The 10446-nt window shown below is 40.5% G+C and overlaps 1 long non-coding RNA gene across 1 annotated transcript; it reads right to left on the bottom strand.

Moving 5' to 3' along the window:
* Positions 1-3722: 3722 nt before the first annotated feature.
* Positions 3723-5407, bottom strand: LOC130361642 (uncharacterized). The gene is made up of 3 exons (XR_008891095.1): positions 5174-5407; positions 4640-4772; positions 3723-4093 (listed from the first exon to the last, which is right to left on the bottom strand). It is a non-coding gene; the product is annotated as an uncharacterized LOC130361642 (long non-coding RNA).
* Between the last annotated feature and the right edge of the window lie 5039 nt (positions 5408-10446).

Here is a 10446-nt window from a genome sequence, read left to right as displayed (position 1 = left end):
CACTGTATAGTGGTCTTAAACTGCAGCCCTCCAGCTGTTGCAAAACTACATATTCCAGCATGCACAAACAGCTGTCTGGGCATGCTGGGAGTTGTAGTTTTGCAACATCTGGAGGGCTACAGTCTCAGACTGTAGCCCTCCAGATGTTGCTAGGCAACTTACCGGCTTCCGTAGGATCCAGGGAGCCGTCCTCTTCTGCCGCACGACGTCGCCGTCCGCCGATCACCGTCGCCCGCAGCCTCCGGAGGGGTAAGTGGATCTTCGGAGTTCGGTCCCCTTCTTTTCCCCATTCTGCCCCGCCTATTGTGGGTGGGCAGGACGGGGAAAACTTGCACTTGCACAGCCCACTGTTCCAAAGATCATTGTAGTTCACCTGCAGAGCACTTGACGTCCACACATGGGGTATTTCCATGGGGGGGGGGGGGCATTTTCTCCTATTACCCCTTGTAAAAATGTAAAATTTGGGGAAAAACCTTTGGGAAAAAGCATTTTAGTGAATATTTTTTTTTCATTTACACATCCGACTTTAACAAAAAGTCGTCAAATACCTGGGGCGTGTTAAGGCTCACTGCATCCCTTGTTACATTCCTTGAGGGGTATAGTTTCCAAAATATGTCATGTGTTTTTTTTATTTTGCTGTTCTGGGATGATAGGGGCTTCCCAAATGCGACATGCCCCCCAAAAAAACCATTTCAGCTAAATTTGCTTTCCAAAAGCCAAATGTGACTCCTTCTCTTCTGAGCATTGTATTGTGCCAGCAGAACACTTTACATCAACAAATGGGGTATTTTCATACTCAGAAGAGATGGGGTTTCAAATTTTGTGGGGCATTTTCTCCTGTTACCCCTTGTAAAAATATAAAATTTGTGGAAAAAACAGCATTTTTGTGAAAAATTTTTTTTTTTCATTTACACATCCGACTTTAAAGGGTTCCTCTCATCAAATAAACTTTTGATATATTTTAGATAAATGAATGTTGAATAACTTTCCAATAGCATATTAACCCCTTAAGGACACAGCCCATTTTCACCTCTAGGACGCAGGCCTTTTTTGCACATCTGACCACTGTCACTTTAAACATTAATAACTCTGGAATGCTTTCACTTATCAATCTGATTCCGAGATTGTTTTTTCGTGACATATTCTACTTTAACATAGTGGTAAATTTTTGTGGTAACTTGCATCCTTTCTTGGTGAAAAATCCCAAAATTTGATGAGAAAATTGAAAATTTTGCATTTTTCTAACTTTGAAGCTCTCTGTTTGTAAGGAAAATGGATATTCCAAATTATATATTTTTTTGGATTCACATATACAATATGTCTACTTTATATTTTCATCATAAAATTGACAAGTGTTTACTTTTGGAAGACACCAGAGGGCTTCAAAGTTCAGCAGCAATTTTACAATTTTTCACAAAATTTTCAAACTCGCTATTTTTCATGGACCAGTTCAGGTTTGAAGTGGATTTGAAGGGTCTTCATATTAGAGATACCCCATTACAAAAACTGCACCCCCAAAAAGTATTCAAAATGACATTCAGTAAGTGTTTTAACCCTTTAGGTGTTTCACAGGAAAAGCAGCAAAGTGAAGGAGAAAATTCAAAATCTTCATTTTTTACACTTGCATGTTCTTGCAGACCCAATTTTTGAATTTTTACAAGGGGTAAAAGGATAAAATTTATACTTGAGTTTGTAGCCCAATTTCTCTCGAGTAAGCACATACCTCATATGTCTATTTAAATTGTTCGGCGGGCGCAGTAGAGGGCTCAGAAGCGAAGGAGCGACAAGGGGATTTTGGAGAGTACGTTTTTCTGAAATGGTTTTTTGGGGGCATGTCGCATTTAGGAAGCCCCTATGGTGCCAGGACAGCAAAAAAAAAACTACATGGCATACCATTTTGGAAACTAGACTCCTTGAGGAATGTAACAAGGGATAAAGTGAACCTTAATACCCCACAGGTGTTTCACGACTTTTGCATATGTAAAAAAATATATATATTTTTTTTTTTACACTAAAATGCTTGTTTCCCCCAAATTTTACATTTTTACAAGGGATAATAGCAGAAAATACCCCCCAAAATTTGTAACCCCATCTCTTCTGAGTATGGAAATGCCCAACAAGTGGACGTGAAGTGCACTGGGGGCGAACTACAATGCTCAGAAGAGAAGGAGCATCATTGAGCTTTTGGAGAGAGAATTTGGCCATGTGCATTTCCAAAGCCCCCCCCGTGGTGCCAGAACAGTGGACCCCCCACATGTGACCCCATTTTTAAAACTACACCCCTCACGGAAGGTAATAAGGGGTGCAGGGAGAATTTACACCCCACTGGCATTTGACGGATCTTTGGAACAGTGGGCTGTGCAAATTAAAAATTTTATTTTTCATTTTCACAGACCCCTGTTTCAAAGATCTGTCAGACACCTGTGGGGTGTAAATGCTCACTGTACCCCTTGTTACATTCCGTGAGGGGTGTAGTTTCCAAAATGGGGTCACATGTGGGTATTTATTGTTTTGCACTTATGTCAGAACCGCTGTAAAATCAGCCACCCCTGTGCAAATCACCAATTCAGACCTCAAATTTACATGGTGCACTCTCCCTTCTGAGCCTTGTTGTGCGTCCCCAGAACACTTTGCGCCCACATATGGGGTATCTCCGTACTCAGGAGAAATTGCATTACAAATTTTGGAGGCTTTTTTTCTTTTACCGCTTGTGAAATTTTAAAGTATGGGGCAACACCAGTATGTTAGTGTACAAAAATGTTTTTTTTTTACACTAACATGCTGGTAAGCCTATATAGATGCACCAAACTGACACAATATTATGAGTAAATATAAATCTTTATTATAATCAAATAGGATAAAACATGATAAAAAATCAGCAGCAGTTAGAAAGAAAACGACTCCGAACACAGATATTAAATATCCAATAGGTACATGGAATGGCACATAAATATAGGTATACAATACTTAATGAAAAGTGGACTAAAAACAAGCCACAGTACATGTATGTATATAAAGAATTCACCTAGAAGTGCCTAAGTAAACCCAGTACACTAATGTAAACAAGAAGGACATATGAAGAAGTACAGCTAGTATAGTATCATTTGCCCGGTGCTATCGGCAGTACAAAAACAGGGAGACAAGGATGTTACCCATACAAATCTGAGGGGAAACAAACCACCTCAGTGAAAGTTGGAGCATCGGTTGTCCCTGAAAAAAATTGGATTAAACATGTAAGACTGTCCATGCACCTAGCCAACTGACACCCAGCTGTACTTACACAGGTCAGGAGCCTACCCCTACGTCGTTTCGCTCACTCGCTTCCTCAGGGAGTGTCATATGGAGGGTAAACGGAAGTATATATATATGATATCGACCAATCAAATAAGTTCTATAAGAATTAAATACCTGGTGCAGCTGTGCGCGCTGTAAGCGTGACATGCAATGGTCTGCGCCATCTTGTCTTCAACCGCGCATGCGCACGGCACCACCGGAGTGCGTACATATTGACGTCACCACGATGGTAGCGGGCGCACGCGCAGTGAACACAAGAAGCCAGAACTGGTAAGGGAAAATCCAACGCATGCGCAGACAGATAGGTAAGCTGCGCGTGCGTGGAGATGATAAGCCCGTATTCAACGGGCGCATATAACCAAATAGTGGTAATAAGGGGAGCGCTATATTGAGGACATAAACAACACAAACCACATGTGGTGATGACAAGAATGTGCAAAGGTGCTCGTGCCCAAAATAAAATAAAGTGATCATGCTCGTGATAAGGTGGAACATAGTAAAAACACAGAGTCAAATGTAATAATGGTATCACATAATGAGGAATAAATTTTAAAAAACAAATGACACATAAATATATATATATATATATAATGGATAAAGTGCATGTGTGCATATACAAATATGTGCATGTAGGTGTATCCATATTCAGTGTACTTATACATTAGTTATGTGTAAAATGAATAGGTGAATGATGAAGTGTGTTACAAAAATATTTGTAATAATACAAAATCACAATGTGGTGTTGAGTCGGTGCATACAGTCCCGCGCTGAACTCAAAATCCGCAGATATGCCAGGTACCTAAGAAGAAAAGGAAAGGAGAAAGAGAAAGGAAGAGAGAACGAAACAGAGAGAAAGAAAGACCAGGATAAAGATATAGATAGACCGGAGAACAGAAAAAAGAAGAAAAAGAGGGAAAGGGAAAAAGAAGGAAAAATGGAAAAGAAGGGGGAAGAAGAAAAAAGAAAAGAAAAGAAAAATAAAAAGAAAAAAGAAAAGAAAAGAAAAGATAAAAATAAGAAAGAGAAAAAGAGAACAAAGGAATATAAAACCAATTAGTCCATAAAATCTCAAAAAGTAATAATAAAACCAACCACAGACCAGACGTGGTCAGTACAGTATTAAATGGAAAATATATATGAAAATAAAGATGAAAATCAAAATAAATATAAATAAAACTGTGGGGAACAACCATGATTACAAGAATGGAGCATAGTTATTATGCTCGTTGAGGCCAAAGGGGATAACAGTTTTTAAATCAAAAATCCATCGGGTTTCCCTTTGTGCCAAAGTACGCTTCCAGTCTCCCCCTCTGGGTCCCACAATCACCCTATCGATTCCTCTTACCTTCAATAAATGTCCATTGCATGCATGATGCTCTTTAAAGTGCCTAGCCAATGTCTTGAGTTTAGTGGCATCCTGTTCATTCTTGGCTGCTTCGATGCTCAGAACATGTTCCCTTACTCTTCTCCGTAGCTCCCTAGAGGTCAAACCCACATAGATCAAATTGCAGGGACAGACAGCATAGTAGACAACCCCAGTGGTACAACAATCTATAGCGTGGGTGATTTTATACTTTTTGGACCCTGTGGAGTCCCAAAAGTCTGTGGCCCTTTCAATGTTGGGACAAGCCACACATCCCCCACATGGTTTGCACTCCCATTTGGGGCCCCTTGTTCCAAAAATGCCTTTCATAGATGGTTTTTTATGGTGGCTGTGCACGAGTATATCTTTTAAATTTCTTGCACGTCTATATGTAATAGATGGCTTAGTGGTTAGATACTGTGCAATAACTGGGTCCATTTGCAAAACGGACCAGTGTTTTTGTAGCGCTTTCTGCATTTGTCGCCAGCGTGAGGTATAATTAGATATATATCTCACCTGGTTATCCGGGTTTTTCTGCTTGGGTTGCATCAACAGATTGTTCCTGGGGGTATTCTTTGCTCTTGAATATGCTTTTGATATATCCTGCTGCCTATATCCTCTTTCTTTGAATCGATTTGTGAGGTCCTTAGCCTGTTCCTCAAAGAATGTGTCCGATGAACAAATGCGCTTCATCCTGAGGAATTGACCTACAGGGATGTTGGAGATGAGAGGTTTTGGATGAGAAGATGTCGCGTGTAAGAGGGAGTTTGTGTGTGTTGAACAAGAAATATCTAAGGTCCTGTCATCCGAAGACTTCTGTACCTTTAAAACAGAATTAGATGAAACAATGAAAATATGGGAAAAACAAATTAAGAGCAATAAGGCTAAAAAATTCTCAAGAGATGTGGGTGATTTCGCCGGAAACAAGGTGTATAAATGGAAACAGGCTGTGAGAGAGGGTAGAACCAGGATACCCTCTGTTTCCTCCACTACATCAATGGGGGCTGAATCCACAACTTCATCATATACACCTACTATCCATAATCCTAGATTTGCTACCAATAGGAAACCACAGAGAAATAGACAGAACCAAAGGAAAAGAGTTGAGGAGCGTATGGACACTAGAAGTTCTAATGGCCCACGCAAGGTAATTAATTTATCAGACAGGACTTTGACTCCTGCAGAACAGGAGGTCCTAAGCCTAGGCTTAACTTTTTCACCTTCTTCATCTTTTAATCCCTTTGTTGCAGTGAAGGACTTACATCTCTTTGCGAGAAAATTAATTTTTAAAAAGATGTTTCATTGTACACCGGACACAGAGACCTTCCAAACAGCAGAAGAAATTGATGCAGTTCATACACTAAATGAACTTTTGGAGGAACAACAACTCCCAGAAATTGGTAAGTTCCCTAAACATCTTCTTTCTAAGTCTAAAAACTTCCCTCCACTCACTTTGAACCACTATGTAGACGTTTTTGTCCAGTTGGTTACCAAAGAATTTGAACGTATACCCAGGAATCGAGCATCTGACAATCTCACAAGGGTGCAACGCAGGGCTCTCATCGACCTGGGCCACTTGGACGACATTGTCATAAAACCATCTGATAAAGGTGGCAACGTCGTCCTGTGGCCTAGATCGATGTATGAGAAAGAAGCAAGTAGACAGTTAAGGGATAATGTATGTTACAAACGCCTGACCTTCAACCCACTTTCCAAGTATAAACAGGAACTTGCTGCTATCCTGGAATTGGGTGTGGAGGAAGGTGTAATCACTCAAAAACAATTTTCATATCTGCTACCGGAACACCCTGCGGTAGCCACACTGTATTTGCTCCCTAAAATCCACAAAGGATTGGAAAATCCACCCGGTCGCCCAATTGTGGCAGGCAATAACTCTCTCTCTGAACCCATTTGTAGATACATTGATCATTTTCTCAAATCCATCGTTGAATCCCTACCTTCCTACCTACGAGACACAACGGACATTTTGAGACGGTTAGATGGCATCCAATTGGATCAAGATGCCCTTCTGGTAACGTGTGACGTTGAAGCTTTATATACGTCCATTCGCCATGCAGACGGTCTTGAAGCAGTGGAGAAGTTCCTTTTGATGACTGACTTCGAACCAGAAACTTGTGAGTTTATTTTAAACTTATTGAGATTTGCTCTTACGCACAACTTCTTCTTATTTGGGGACCTCCTCTACCTACAAATCCAGGGAACTGCTATGGGGGCGGCTTGTGCGCCCTCATATGCAAATTTATTCCTTGGATTGTGGGAGAGGAGGATATTCATGCTTGAACCCCCTGCACTCATTGAAAAGGTGTCGCTATGGGGCAGATTTATTGATGATATTCTGTTTGTCTGGCATGGGTCCATTGACGAGTTAGGATCATTCATGGATCAACTCAACAATAACAACTACAACATTAAACTTACATATAAATATGGACGTACAAATATGGAGTTTTTGGATGTACTATTCAACATCGAATCAGATGGATACATATCATCAAATGTATATCGTAAAAAGACCTCCACAAACTCCCTCTTACACGCGACATCTTCTCATCCAAAACCTCTCATCTCCAACATCCCTGTAGGTCAATTCCTCAGGATGAAGCGCATTTGTTCATCGGACACATTCTTTGAGGAACAGGCTAAGGACCTCACAAATCGATTCAAAGAAAGAGGATATAGGCAGCAGGATATATCAAAAGCATATTCAAGAGCAAAGAATACCCCCAGGAACAATCTGTTGATGCAACCCAAGCAGAAAAACCCGGATAACCAGGTGAGATATATATCTAATTATACCTCACGCTGGCGACAAATGCAGAAAGCGCTACAAAAACACTGGTCCGTTTTGCAAATGGACCCAGTTATTGCACAGTATCTAACCACTAAGCCATCTATTACATATAGACGTGCAAGAAATTTAAAAGATATACTCGTGCACAGCCACCATAAAAAACCATCTATGAAAGGCATTTTTGGAACAAGGGGCCCCAAATGGGAGTGCAAACCATGTGGGGGATGTGTGGCTTGTCCCAACATTGAAAGGGCCACAGACTTTTGGGACTCCACAGGGTCCAAAAAGTATAAAATCACCCACGCTATAGATTGTTGTACCACTGGGGTTGTCTACTATGCTGTCTGTCCCTGCAATTTGATCTATGTGGGTTTGACCTCTAGGGAGCTACGGAGAAGAGTAAGGGAACATGTTCTGAGCATCGAAGCAGCCAAGAATGAACAGGATGCCACTAAACTCAAGACATTGGCTAGGCACTTTAAAGAGCATCATGCATGCAATGGACATTTATTGAAGGTAAGAGGAATCGATAGGGTGATTGTGGGACCCAGAGGGGGAGACTGGAAGCGTACTTTGGCACAAAGGGAAACCCGATGGATTTTTGATTTAAAAACTGTTATCCCCTTTGGCCTCAACGAGCATAATAACTATGCTCCATTCTTGTAATCATGGTTGTTCCCCACAGTTTTATTTATATTTATTTTGATTTTCATCTTTATTTTCATATATATTTTCCATTTAATACTGTACTGACCACGTCTGGTCTGTGGTTGGTTTTATTATTACTTTTTGAGATTTTATGGACTAATTGGTTTTATATTCCTTTGTTCTCTTTTTCTCTTTCTTATTTTTATCTTTTCTTTTCTTTTCTTTTTTCTTTTTATTTTTCTTTTCTTTTCTTTTTTCTTCTTCCCCCTTCTTTTCCATTTTTCCTTCTTTTTCCCTTTCCCTCTTTTTCTTCTTTTTTCTGTTCTCCGGTCTATCTATATCTTTATCCTGGTCTTTCTTTCTCTCTGTTTCGTTCTCTCTTCCTTTCTCTTTCTCCTTTCCTTTTCTTCTTAGGTACCTGGCATATCTGCGGATTTTGAGTTCAGCGCGGGACTGTATGCACCGACTCAACACCACATTGTGATTTTGTATTATTACAAATATTTTTGTAACACACTTCATCATTCACCTATTCATTTTACACATAACTAATGTATAAGTACACTGAATATGGATACACCTACATGCACATATTTGTATATGCACACATGCACTTTATCCATTATATATATATATATATATTTATGTGTCATTTGTTTTTTAAAATTTATTCCTCATTATGTGATACCATTATTACATTTGACTCTGTGTTTTTACTATGTTCCACCTTATCACGAGCATGATCACTTTATTTTATTTTGGGCACGAGCACCTTTGCACATTCTTGTCATCACCACATGTGGTTTGTGTTGTTTATGTCCTCAATATAGCGCTCCCCTTATTACCACTATTTGGTTATATGCGCCCGTTGAATACGGGCTTATCATCTCCACGCACGCGCAGCTTACCTATCTGTCTGCGCATGCGTTGGATTTTCCCTTACCAGTTCTGGCTTCTTGTGTTCACTGCGCGTGCGCCCGCTACCATCGTGGTGACGTCAATATGTACGCACTCCGGTGGTGCCGTGCGCATGCGCGGTTGAAGACAAGATGGCGCAGACCATTGCATGTCACGCTTACAGCGCGCACAGCTGCACCAGGTATTTAATTCTTATAGAACTTATTTGATTGGTCGATATCATATATATATACTTCCGTTTACCCTCCATATGACACTCCCTGAGGAAGCGAGTGAGCGAAACGACGTAGGGGTAGGCTCCTGACCTGTGTAAGTACAGCTGGGTGTCAGTTGGCTAGGTGCATGGACAGTCTTACATGTTTAATCCAATTTTTTTCAGGGACAACCGATGCTCCAACTTTCACTGAGGTGGTTTGTTTCCCCTCAGATTTGTATGGGTAACATCCTTGTCTCCCTGTTTTTGTACTGCCGATAGCACCGGGCAAATGATACTATACTAGCTGTACTTCTTCATATGTCCTTCTTGTTTACATTAGTGTACTGGGTTTACTTAGGCACTTCTAGGTGAATTCTTTATATACATACATGTACTGTGGCTTGTTTTTAGTCCACTTTTCATTAAGTATTGTATACCTATATTTATGTGCCATTCCATGTACCTATTGGATATTTAATATCTGTGTTCGGAGTCGTTTTCTTTCTAACTGCTGCTGATTTTTTATCATGTTTTATCCTATTTGATTATAATAAAGATTTATATTTACTCATAATATTGTGTCAGTTTGGTGCATCTATATAGGCTTTCTAGTATTTCTGGGCACCGAACAGTGGTTTATACCTTGTTTGTTTTTTGGCCTCAATTTATTGGTTTACATAACTAACATGCTGGTGTAGACCCCAACTTTACCTTTTCATAAGGGGAAAAAGGAGAAAAAGCCCCCCATAATTTGTTAGGCAATTTCTCCCGAGTACGGCGATACCCCATATGTGGCCCTAAACTGTTGCCTTGAAATACGACAGGGCTCCAAAGTGAGAGCGCCATGCGCATTTGAGGCCTAAATTAGGGTCCAGTGTACGTGTGTATATGTAGTGTTTTACTCTTTATTTTATGTTAGTGTAGTGTAGTGTTTTTAGGTTACATTCACACTGACGGCGGATTACACTGAGTCTCCCGCTAGGAGTTTGAGCTGCGGCTGCTGCAGCTCAAACTTGAAGCAGGGAACTCACTGTAATCCGCCGCCGGTGTGAATGTAACCTGTACATTCACATGGGAAGGGGGGGGGGGCAAAACTACAACTCCCAGCATGCACTGACAGAACGTGCATGCTGGGAGTTGTAGTTTTGCAACAGCTGGAGGCACACTGGTTGGAAAATACTGAGTTAGGTAATAGAACCTATTACCTAACTCGGT

The sequence above is a fragment of the Hyla sarda genome, chromosome 3 (genome assembly GCF_029499605.1).
Source record: "Hyla sarda isolate aHylSar1 chromosome 3, aHylSar1.hap1, whole genome shotgun sequence".
Classification (NCBI taxonomy): Eukaryota; Metazoa; Chordata; class Amphibia; order Anura; family Hylidae; genus Hyla; species Hyla sarda.
The sequence above is the reverse complement of the archived record's forward strand: the minus strand, read 5'-3'. Positions and strand labels throughout refer to the sequence as shown.